Source organism: Callithrix jacchus, chromosome 17 (genome assembly GCF_049354715.1).
Source record: "Callithrix jacchus isolate 240 chromosome 17, calJac240_pri, whole genome shotgun sequence".
NCBI classification, from domain to species: domain Eukaryota; kingdom Metazoa; phylum Chordata; class Mammalia; order Primates; family Cebidae; genus Callithrix; species Callithrix jacchus.
In genome coordinates, this window is record NC_133518.1 from 29,570,010 (window position 1) to 29,581,689 (window position 11,680).

The window sequence follows — 11,680 nt, forward strand, 5'->3', positions numbered from 1 at the left end:
GGAGTTTCACTCTTGTTACCCAGGCTGGAGTCCAATGGCGCGATCTCGGCTCACCGCAACCTCCACCTCCTGGGTTCAGGCAATTCTCCTGCCTCAGCCTCCTAAGTAGCTGGGACTACAGGCACGCGCCACCATGCCCAGCTAATTTTTTGTATTTTTAGTGGAGACGGGGTTTCACCATGTTGACCAGGATGGTCTCGATCTCTTGACCTCATGATCCACCCGCCTCGGCCTCCCAAAGTGCTGGGATTACAGGCTTGAGCCACCGCATTGTTGCATTCTTTACCAGCACTAGAGCAGGGAGTCAGGCATGAGGCCTAGGAGCCAGTTTCACTTACAAATGTCCTTTACTGCTTGATGAAGCAGTAAAGTGATTACATTTTATTGTATCTCACCTGTCTGGTACATGTCTTTCTAATATTCTGTGGGATGAAATGAGAACTACATATTGAAGCCTTTGGCTTCATATCCAAGTTTGATAGTTATCTCGAGGAAAAGTACTTGTACGATTGTTTGATTTGCAAGCTGAACTGCTTTTCCCATGGAATATTATTTTTAGTTGAAAGAATAGCTGACAGATAAACTAGGCCATTCAGATTTGGGTAGCTGATAGACATTATCTCAAAAACCAACAAAGTGAGCCCGTCACTTCAAAAAAAAAAAAAAACTGACAGTGTTTGTTCCTAACAATACAATTAAAAAATTTAAAGTTGAAATTAGAATTTTTTTAAAACTTGTAACTGCTACCAAAAACTTGAAAAGTTTCCCAGTATTCAAAGGCTTTTCTGATGAGATCAGTGATGATATTAACAAATACAATTTTCTTACGTTGTAAAATGAACTGTGCCACATTTGGATGATCTGTGTAACTCAGCAAACCAATATTTTTCAAATGACCAATGCATGATATTAAAATATCAAACTGCAAAATAGACCAATTAATTTTAAAGTAAAAGAGTAGGAAAAAGCCAATGATATGATTTCAAATTCTACATCACAACCAACATTTAAGAAACTACCAAGCTTTATCAAGCTTTGGTATAGTATCAAAAAAGAGTACCCACAAGTAATTGAAAAGGCCACTAAAATAACTACCATTTCCACATTTGTATTTCTTTTCTTTTTTTGAGATGAAGACTTGCTCTGTCACCTAGGCTAGAGTGCAGTGGCGCAATCTCAGCTCACTGCAACCTTCATCTCCTGGGTTCAAATGATTCTCCTGCCTCAGTCTCCTCCACCTCCATATTTGTTAGGTTGCATTTTCTTCGTATATTTGAACCAAAACAACACATCACAACAAACTGAATTCAGAATAGGTGAGAATCTGTGTTCTAACACCCTAGTAATTTGTAAAAATGTAAAACAGTACCACCCTTGTTGATAAATTTATTTTTGTTTTGGGAAAATCATTATTTTTAACAAAAAAAATTATATTAACACATAATGGGTTTTTTTTAAGGGAATTAACAGCTAAATAGTTTGTTTTCGTTTGTCTGTTTTTGTTGTTTTTTTTTTTTTTGAGATGGAGTCTTGCTCTGTCATCAGGCTAGAGTGCAGTGGCACAATCTCAGCTCACTGCAACTTCTGCCTTCTGGGCACAAGTGATTCTCCTGCCTCAGCCTCCCAAGTAGCTGGAACCACAGGCGTGTGCCACCACACACAGCTAATTTTTGTATTTTTAGTAGTTTCACCATGTTGGCCAGGATGGTCTCAATCTCTTGACCTCAAGATCTGCCTACCTTGGCCTCCCAAAGTGCTGGGATTACAGGCATGAGCCACCGCACCCAGCCAGCTAAACAGATTTATAATTTCTCATTCAATTTCTAAAAGAGTAAATATTGCTGGATGTAACCTACATAAACAAAATGTCTTTGGATCTCTTAATTCCTTTTAAGAGTGTAAAGACACATGCACATGTATGTTCATTGCAGCAGTATTAACAATAGCAAAGACATGGAATCAACCCAAATGCCCATCAATGATACACACTAGATAAAGAAAACGTGGTACATATACACCATGGAACACTATACACCCATTAAAAGGAATTATATCATGTCCTTCACAGGGACATTCATAGTGCTGGAAGCCATTATCCTCAGCAAACTAACAAAAGAACAGAATACCAAATAACACATATTCACACTCATAAATGAGAGCTGAACAATGAGAACACATGAACACAGGGAAGGGAACAACAGAAAACGGGGCCTGTTGGAGGGGAAGGGGAGATAGAGCATCAGGATAATAGCTAATGCTTGCAGGGCTTAATACTTAGGTGATGGGTTGACAGGTGCAGCAAACCACCATGACATATGATTACCTATGTAACAAACCTGCATGTCCTGCAAATGTATCCTAGAACTTAAAATAATTTTTTTAAAGAGTGTAAATTGGTCCTGAGACCAAAAAGTTTAAGAGCCCCGATATGAAACAAAGTATGTAATTTCAGTTTCCAGGCAAATAGCTTGCATAATAAACTGAACTCTCTTACTTATAAACTCTCAGTTCTTCAGGGGGAAAAAAGAGAAAAAGAAAGCCTTAGAGAACCTAGTGACAGATTCACATCTGGCTCCTTTAAAGTTATAAATATCTTCAACATTAATTCCCATTCATTAATTAACTGAATTAATAATTATTGAGCTTCTGTCCTGTGCTGACATTGTGTTTAAGCACTAAGGTTAGAAAAATGAGCAATAATGACTGTTCTTACAAGTCTCCATTTTATATTAGAAAATTAATAATGTCATGAATGTTATCAATTAACTCTTACCATATCAGATTATTTTAACAAGTTTTAACACACAAAAGTTATTCCTCCCATTTTAATGGCAAGAGAAGACTTCCTCTTCATCTCTTTCTCAGACTCTTTTGGTTACTAACAAAGATTTGCTGTTTTTAGAACGTTATCATTATAAACCAAAGCTCAGCTTGTAGGAAACTATAATGACAAAACACTGATTAGTGGTCTGAGCCTGGGATTGGTGAGCAAGCTTCAGTTGCAAAGGGTCAGGAGGAAACTTTTTAGGATAAGGAACCTCTTACAAATCTAAGATATGCTAGTGGTTACATGATTTTATACAGTTACCAAAATCCATCAAAAGAATACCTTAGGATGGGTGCAATGGCTCACGCCTATAATCCAGCACTTTGAGAGGCCAAGAAGATCACCTGAGGTCAGGAGTTTGAGACCAGCCTGGCCAACATGGTGAAACCCCATCTCTACTGAAAATACAAAATTAGCCAGATGTGGTGCTGCATGCCTGTAATCTCAGCTACTCAGCGGGAGGCTGTGGCACGAGAATGGCTTGAACCCAGGAGGCAGAGGTTGCAGTGAGCTGAGATCACATCACTCCACTCCAGTCTGGATGACAAAAGACTCTAGCTTAAAAAAAAAAAAAAAAAACTTAATAAACAAAAAAAATGGAGGGTGGAAGCAGGTCTCAATTTTACTAGCAGAAATGGAGATAGGGAAAAATACATATTACTTTTTAAAAATTAAATGAGGAGCATGTGACATTTTTCTTTCACAGGTTCAGCGATCTATTCTGGAAGCACTATGCAGGTGCCTGCAAGTTTAGATGTTGGCATTAGACAGTTCTAAGCTTGAAACGTGCTATTGGTAGGTAACATACATGTGGCTTTGGGCAGATCACTTATTCAAGGCTTCACACCCTTCATGTATAAAACGAAGTTCACAGTAGTATCTATCTCATTTTTTTAAGAGGTAAATGATATAACATATCTCTCATATTTACACAGCCCATAGAAAATGCTCAATAACATTTGTGATTACTTTATTGAACCATTTGCATATCTATTTGCTGCACATATATTTCCTTAGATGCTGTTATGGGTCAAATTGTGTCTCCCCCAAGAAAGATATGCTGAAGTCTTAATCCCTCCCCAGTACCACAAAATGTGACTTTATTTGAAAATGTGACATTACAGAGGTAATTAAGTTAAAATTAGTTCACTGGGGTTGGCCCTTATCCAATGTCACTGTGTCCTCATAAAATGGGGAAATTTGGACACAGAGATAAACATGCACACAGAGAGAATGCCATGTGCAGATGAAGGCAGAGATTGAGGTGATGCATCCACAAGCCCAGGAATGCCAAAGAGTACCAGCAAAGCACCAGAAATTAGAGGAGAGGCGTGGAGCAGATTCTTCCTCACGGCCCTCAGAAGGAACCAAATCTGCCAACATTTTACCCTGGACTTCTGGTCTCCAGAGTTGTGAGAAAATAAACTTCTGTTGTTTAAGCCACCCAGCCTGAGACATTTTGGTACAGCAGCTCTAGCAAACTAATAAAGATGCTAATTGTATAAAGGCCAACTGTTACTAATTCAGGTCACCAAATAACTCAAAGAAACTAGCACCATATTAACAATAATGAGTAACTGCAGGCAGAGAGGGGAAAGGGAGGGGAGAAAAGAAAAACGTAGAGGGAAAGGAGAAAGAATACAGAAATAATGACTTGCACTCCAGAGGAGAAAGAAGAAAAAGCTGAGAAGAAAGGCATTTGCATCAGCGAAAGAAAAAGCACACAGAGTATTGCCCACTGGCCCTTTCAAGCTTCCAAGGGCTCTCGACCATGGGTCACAATCAATGTTTTCATAAGAACTGTCCCCTAGTTGGGACCCATTGACTGTATGATTTAAACATTTAAAGATTAGATTTTTGCATCTATTCGGTGCCAGAATTTCAAGGGAGAGAGATTTCAGTTCAATATCTCTTGTATCAAATGATCTAACCACTGTCACCAGGCTTTGCCCAAAACGATCAAACCCAATACTCCCAGCAAGTGTCTCCCTTCCCTACAGACTCAGAGACTAACTTCATCACTCCACCATAGTTTCAGATCTTCATAACTCACTGGCTGAATAAATAATGGGCTATCATCTAGGCTTCCTCACAAGAAATGTTTCTTATTTTTGTTGTAAATTGCTCTGCACCTTGAATTTAAATGAGTCTGACTGAAGAAATGAGAATATTCCACGTACGTGATTTTCCTAAAATTTTCCCAAGGGAAAAAGCCCTTTAAGATAATCTGGGTTAATTCAACCACCAAATACTTATATTCTGGTCAAATTTTAGTCAAATACACAAGGAATGACAGAACCAGGATTCAAGAATTAAACTTTCAGGATTAAGCTTTTAGCTCAGTGTTTTTCCTGTATATCATTTACTCCCTATAATTTCATAATAAAATAATTTGGATTCCACAATAAAACAAAGTTGACCTGGATATTGGACTTACCCTTCTAAACAGAGTATAGGCTCCCTTCTTTTAAAAGAAGGTTGTTCTATCTTAGCCTGTTGTATGAAAAGCAGGAAGCAAATGTCCAGCAGATGTTCTAACAGATGTTGGCAGCTGTCTGCCCCATTCTAAGAGCTCTGAAGGCCAAGGAGTGCGTCAGGGGTGCCAGGGCAATTACAGGACATACAGACCAGTGGCAGGCAGGGCTCAAAAATATCCATGCCATGCACTCTCCTCAGTGTTGGGGAAAGAAATGTGTCAAAAAGGGACCAGAGACACATAATGCTGTGTGCAGGGACCAGGAATTCACATGTGTAAGCAGAGCTCGTCATCTCCAGCCATTGTAGGGAGTAGGTTTCCAGCAGCTGAGATTCTGAGATGTATTCATTATAAGGTGAAAATATAAAATGACCAGTAGCAAACACTGGCTCCCACAGCACCTAGAAAAGCATCTGTGCTTTCTGTGTGCTATGCCCCATTCCAAGCACTTTACATACATTAACTCACTTACTCACCAAAACGTCCCCCAAAACAGATATTATTATTAACCCTGTTAAACTGCTGAAGAAGTTGAGGCACAGAGGGATTAAGTAACTTCTCTGACATGCCAAAGTTAGCAGTGGCAAAACCAGGATTCAAATGGAGGTAACCTGGTTCTGGGGCCACACTCAATATTGCACTTCCCTCCTTACATCTTTACCATTGTTAGCCAATTTCAAGCTACCAATATGACACCACTGTAACTCACAGAGGACTTATATGGCCACCGAATAAAAAAAAATAGAGATACAGGGAGAGAAAAGAAAAATATGATAATGATTAATCATATTGAAAATGGAATGAGAATAAGCAAGGAGGCAAGAGAAAAACAGTGTCAGACGTGGAAGACAGCCAAAGAAACAAAAATAAATTTATCTCTCTTCACTGCTGCCGCCTTTTTTTTTTCTTCTTTTAACAATCATGGAGTGGCCACATGTGTCAAGCTAAGTACTGACTATAAAAAATGTAAATAAGACTCACTCTCTTCTCTGTGGGTCATTGCTTGGGACTAACACTCGGGAGAGTACAATAGTAAACTGCTAGTAAGCTGGACATTGAGTTTTTAAGAGGAATTAAGGAGGAATGGCAGAATAAGGAAGAATCATATAACCAAAGATTTAACTACCAATGGTCTGATCCCTGATGATGGGAAAGTGAGTCTGCTGTGGGGAAGGGCCAAGGAGAGCAGGGTAAGTGGGCAGCTGTGAGAGCCACTTCCCATGGTCTAGAGTCTCTGAAGGGCCACAGATTTGATACCCACCCTACATTTCCAGGTCGACTTACTAGAGGTTGCCATTGCTGGAGTAAAAATGTTGAATTGCCTGTGTTCAGAGACCTGGTCACCCAGCTTCCAGGCATTACAGGTGCAAATGACTCACACCATCCCACGTCTAGTGGTAGCGTGGTTTACACTAGGAAGCCTTTACACATGGGGAAGCTTGAACTTCAAGTTCAAGAGAATCAGTGTGTTAGTGCCCATACTGGGTAAGGATCTGGAAATTTACTTGTTTCTTTGGCTGTCTTCCATGTCTGACACAGTGTTTTTCTCTTGGCTTCTTGCCCTTTCTTATTCCATTTTTAATACCACTAATCGTTATCATATTTATCTTTTCTCTCCCTGTATATACATTTTTAAAACACTGCAGGTTGTGGGGTCAGAAAGGAGATTCTCTAGCTGTACTTAAGTTGTAGATTTAGCTGAGCCAGCTGGAGCATCACCAAATGCCAACCTGGTGCAGTCTAAAGCAGGCATTCATGTTACATGGAATTTTTAAATAAGCTGAGGAAAGTTCATATTTTTTAGCATTACCAGAAAACATATAAAGATATTCTTTCATATATTATTGATTGACACTCCATTTCCAAAAGGCTTTTGAGGTAGCATTTTGTTGATACTAGGTTCCCATTTTCATTTAATGGAAGGAAAGCTTAAGGAGAAATTGACACTGGCAGGTAAAATTTTGATGGGAGAAAATGCGGCAATAAATCTGAAGTATTCACATCACAATAGAAGATCTACAGAAGCTATAGGCCAGTGGAGAAGAGTGACACATGTGCTCAGAAAAAGGGGTGAGAAAAAGAAATTTCAAGTGAAGACAAACTTTTCTTCAGTTGTGCCATATTCTATTCATCTACACAAAACCCAAGAAACATTGTATTGCTACTGCAGACTTTAAAAATAATGCAGAAATAGAAATAACATATTAATTTATTCTCTTAAAGGATCTATCATACAGAATACTAAGTAAAATGTTAAAGCACCAATTCCCTTATCTCGTCTACTCATCTACCCCAAAGATAACTACTTTATATGAAGCTTACAGTTTTTTTAGACATTTACATGTTTTCAAATATGAATGTAATTGCTATCTGTTTTTACATCAGCCCATGGAGCTCTGTATTCTTTTAAACAGCTACATGTATACTCGATTATAAATGAACCCTACTGTATTTGACCGTTCTCCTGTGGATGGACAATGAAGTTTTTTTCCTACCCTGTTTTATGATCATCATTATCTAAATCAAGAATCTGCATGTCAATGAATCATGAAAACTTACAGAAATGTGTAAATAGGGTCAATCTAACATTTTCCTTTATAAAGAGAACTGTGAAATGTACCAACAGAATTAAGACCAAGAAACACACTTTCAATAAATATATGAAAATTATTGTCCAAAAAGACATCATTTCTCTAGAATGCATAGGGAAGACAGTCGAAAGAGAGAAAAATAGGGAGAAATAGGGAGAAAGGAAGAGAAAATGTTTACACTTTCAGAAGCTCACTACTGAGCTTCCGACTGGAATGAATAGACATAGCATTAATTCACTTTGAATGAATTAATATTATTAATTCACATTTTCTGAAATAAAGCATCTCAGCTTTCGAAAGTCCAAAAATATGAGTAAACTTGCCAAGTTTTAAAATGACTTAAAATATAGCAGCAGGGAGCGGCGGCAGCAGTAGGCGAGCCGCGGCCCTGAGAGGCCATGAAGGTGAAGAAGGGCGGCGGCGGGGCCGGTACCGGGACGGAGCCCGCTCCAGGGCCCTCGGGCCCGAGCGTGGCCCCCATACCAGAGCCGCAGGCTGAATCCGAATCTGGGTCCGAGTCGGAACCGGACGCAGGCCCAGGGCCCATGCCGGGGCCGCTGCAGAGGAAGCAGCCGATCGGGCCGGAGGACGTGCTGGGGCTGCAGCGGATCACAGGTGACTACCTCTGCTCCCCTGAGGAGAATATCTACAAGATCGACTTCGTCAGGTTTAAGATTCGGGACATGGACTCAGGCATTGTCCTCTTTGAAATCAAGAAGCCCCCAGCTTCAGAGCGGTTGCCCATCAGCCGGCGGGACCTGGACCCCAATGCTGGGCGCTTTGTCCGCTACCAGTTCACACCTGCCTTCCTCCGTCTGAGGCAGGTGGGAGCCACGGTGGAGTTCACCGTGGGAGACAAGCCTGTCAACAACTTCCGAATGATCGAGAGGCACTACTTCCGCAACCAGCTACTCAAAAGCTTTGACTTCCACTTTGGCTTCTGCATCCCCAGCAGCAAGAACACCTGCGAACACATCTATGACTTCCCCCCTCTCTCCGAGGAGCTGATCAGCGAGATGATCCGCCACCCATATGAGACCCAGTCTGACAGCCTCTACTTCGTGGATGACCGGCTGGTGATGCACAACAAAGCAGACTATTCCTATAGCGGGACACCCTGACCCCACGGCTGGCCCCACCCCAGGAAGCTCCGGTTCTGGGCCCGGAGCTGTGACCTCCCCAACGCTCACCCCTCAACCCCAAGTCCTCTGCTTGGGAAGTGCTCCAGGAGACCTGGACCCTGAGTCAGTGTTGGGAGGAAGGGTACCCGGTGTCCCAGTCAAGCCCGTGAAGCCCATGGGGCCTGCTGCGTGGGGTGGGGTCGTAGGGAGGCTGTTTGCCTCCACGTCTAGGAAGGCCTATGAGAGGAGCAATCAGGACTTCCAGACAACTTAGCTCAGCCCTCCTTGGGCCCAGTTTCAGAATAGTGTTCCCCTATCAAGGCTGTGACTAGGTCAGGCAGGGATCCATGCCCTGTCCCTTGCCCACTACCTTCAGGCCACTTAGAGTTGTACTCTACAAAGATCACGGTGGGCTCCAGCTGTCAAGCCACCCAACGGAGTCTGGGCCCTAGGCCCAGCCCTATTCCTCCCATGAGGGGCCAGGACACTGCCTGAGGTGTAGGCGGGACTGGCTGAGATTGCAGCCCATGGTAGGAGCTGGACCAGCTGTATATAGTTTTCAATAAACTGTCTCCTTTTCTGTTAAAAAAAAAAAAAAAAAAAAAAATACAGCAGCAGGAACGTTCCTCAAATTTCCTATTTTCCATTGAAAAAAATATATATATACACACACACACACACACTGTGGACTAGAGAAAATGGCTTTTTAGGTTTTAAAAACCAGGAGCTACATTTCATAAAACAATATCATCATCCTGCAATCTCCTAACTTCTTCAATATTGTTACAAAATACTTTTTGTCTGTGTGCAACAAAGTCTCCCCATGTCGACCAAGCTGGAGTGCAGTAGCGCAATCTCTCCTCCTAAGTTCAAACAATTCTCCTGCATCAGCCTCCAGAGTAGCTGAGATTACAGGCATGCACCACCACACCCAGCTAATTTTTATATTTTTAGTAGAGACAGGGTTTCCCCATCTTGGCCAGGCTGGTCTCGAACTTCTTACTTCAAGTGATCCACCCGCCTTGGCCTACCAAAGAGCTGAGATTACAGGCATGAGCCACCATGCCCAGACTAATGTTGTTACAAAATACTTCACAAGGTACATTACATTTTTGTCTATATACGTGAGCCAGCTTATATGAAGCCAAGGTAGATATCACATATGAGGGATAGTTTATCATCTCTTTCCATCTCCTGCAGCACTAGTCATCAAACTTGGAATTCCTTTAAGGCTGCATTTATAAAAATGTGCAGTATCCAGTCATCAAGAAGCAGCTGAGGATCTAAATTTATCCGTCTGGAAAATAACTTGACATCAACCATCTTTCCTCCTCAGAGGCTGAAAGATTCAGAAGCAAAGTTTTGAGGCACAGACAAGGTCACAGACACAGTATGGTCTCAACTGGCTCATTAAATTTTTCTACCAGTTATCTTTTTATGTGCATTTATTTAAACAACACTTACATGGAATTTTTATAGCCCAGGCTGTATTCTAAAGGCCTTGCCCTCATTGCTGGTTTGTCATCTGCAAACTGGGAATAAAAATAACAACACTTACTTCAGAGAGTTGTGAGGTTATATGAGGTTAAGTAAGTTTGTCTGAGGCCATATCTACTTCACCTTCTTTGGGTTCAACCTTTTCTGATTCCCTTAATCATTGGTTCATTCAGTCCCCCAGTTCACTATGATGAAGATTAGATGGAACCTAGAAGTTCTATCCAATCCCATCTTTACTAGTCTCCAAGTTTTCTAGCACCTGTTCTTGAGTGTTCAGTTGAAATTTATGATTTAAGAAATTTAACATTTAAACTTTTTTTTTTTTTTTTGAGACAGAGTTTCACTCTTGTCACTCAGGATGGAGTGCAGCAGCTTGATCTTGGCTCACTGCAACCTCCCCCTCCCATGTTCAAGAGATTCTCCTGCCTCAGCCTCCCGAGTAGCTGAGATTACTGGTGCATGCCACCACACCCAGCTAATAATATTTAAATATTGAATTAAAATATTATCATTAATACTAAACCTAAGAGGAGAGCCAGAAGCAGAAACTATGGAATTTTAAAAAACAGTTTTGAGAAATTATTAAAGCTTTTTCCCTTTTACTCTCATGTGAGAACAAAATTTGATATCTGGGAAAGAGAGAGTTTGCTGAAGCTTATAACAGATTTAGATCAATGTATATCAGTTTGTGTTTTTCTAAAGACATTTCTCTGGTTAAGGTAACTATTAATCACATGTTAATTAGTGACAGTGACCCAATATTAAGAAACAAACTAACAAAAGATAAAAACAGTGAGTGTTGTAGTATATCGTTAGGTGTACACCACCACCCCCCACCCTCACACACACAGCCATTTCCAATTATGTGCACCTTTCAAGACTCACTGTTTACCTACTACAGAATGCACGTTCAAGTCTCCTGGAGGCCTGAGCTGATCTCTCCCGCAAGCAGGTAACTCGTGGTTTTCCCCTCTCTAATGCAGGCCCCTAGTTGTGTGAATTCATGGAGTAGCTCATTTCACCTTACAAGATGCCCTGCTTCTCGAGGCCTATTTAGTTCAAAATACCCAGTCTCACAAGGTCATTAAGTCAACCACAAGATTGGGGTGTCCTGGTAAGCAACTGCTTTTCTGTAATGTTTTTACTTTTTCTTGGGCTTTCAAAGAAC

The 11,680-nt window shown here is 41.0% G+C and overlaps 1 pseudogene across 1 annotated transcript; it reads left to right on the forward strand.

Annotated features, from left to right (window-relative positions):
- Positions 1–8,261: 8,261 nt before the first annotated feature.
- LOC100393735 (protein unc-119 homolog A pseudogene) lies at positions 8,262–10,902 on the forward strand (annotated as a pseudogene). Its single transcript, XR_013528514.1, has one exon. The product of XR_013528514.1 is annotated as a protein unc-119 homolog A pseudogene (transcript).
- Positions 10,903–11,680: the final 778 nt, after the last annotated feature.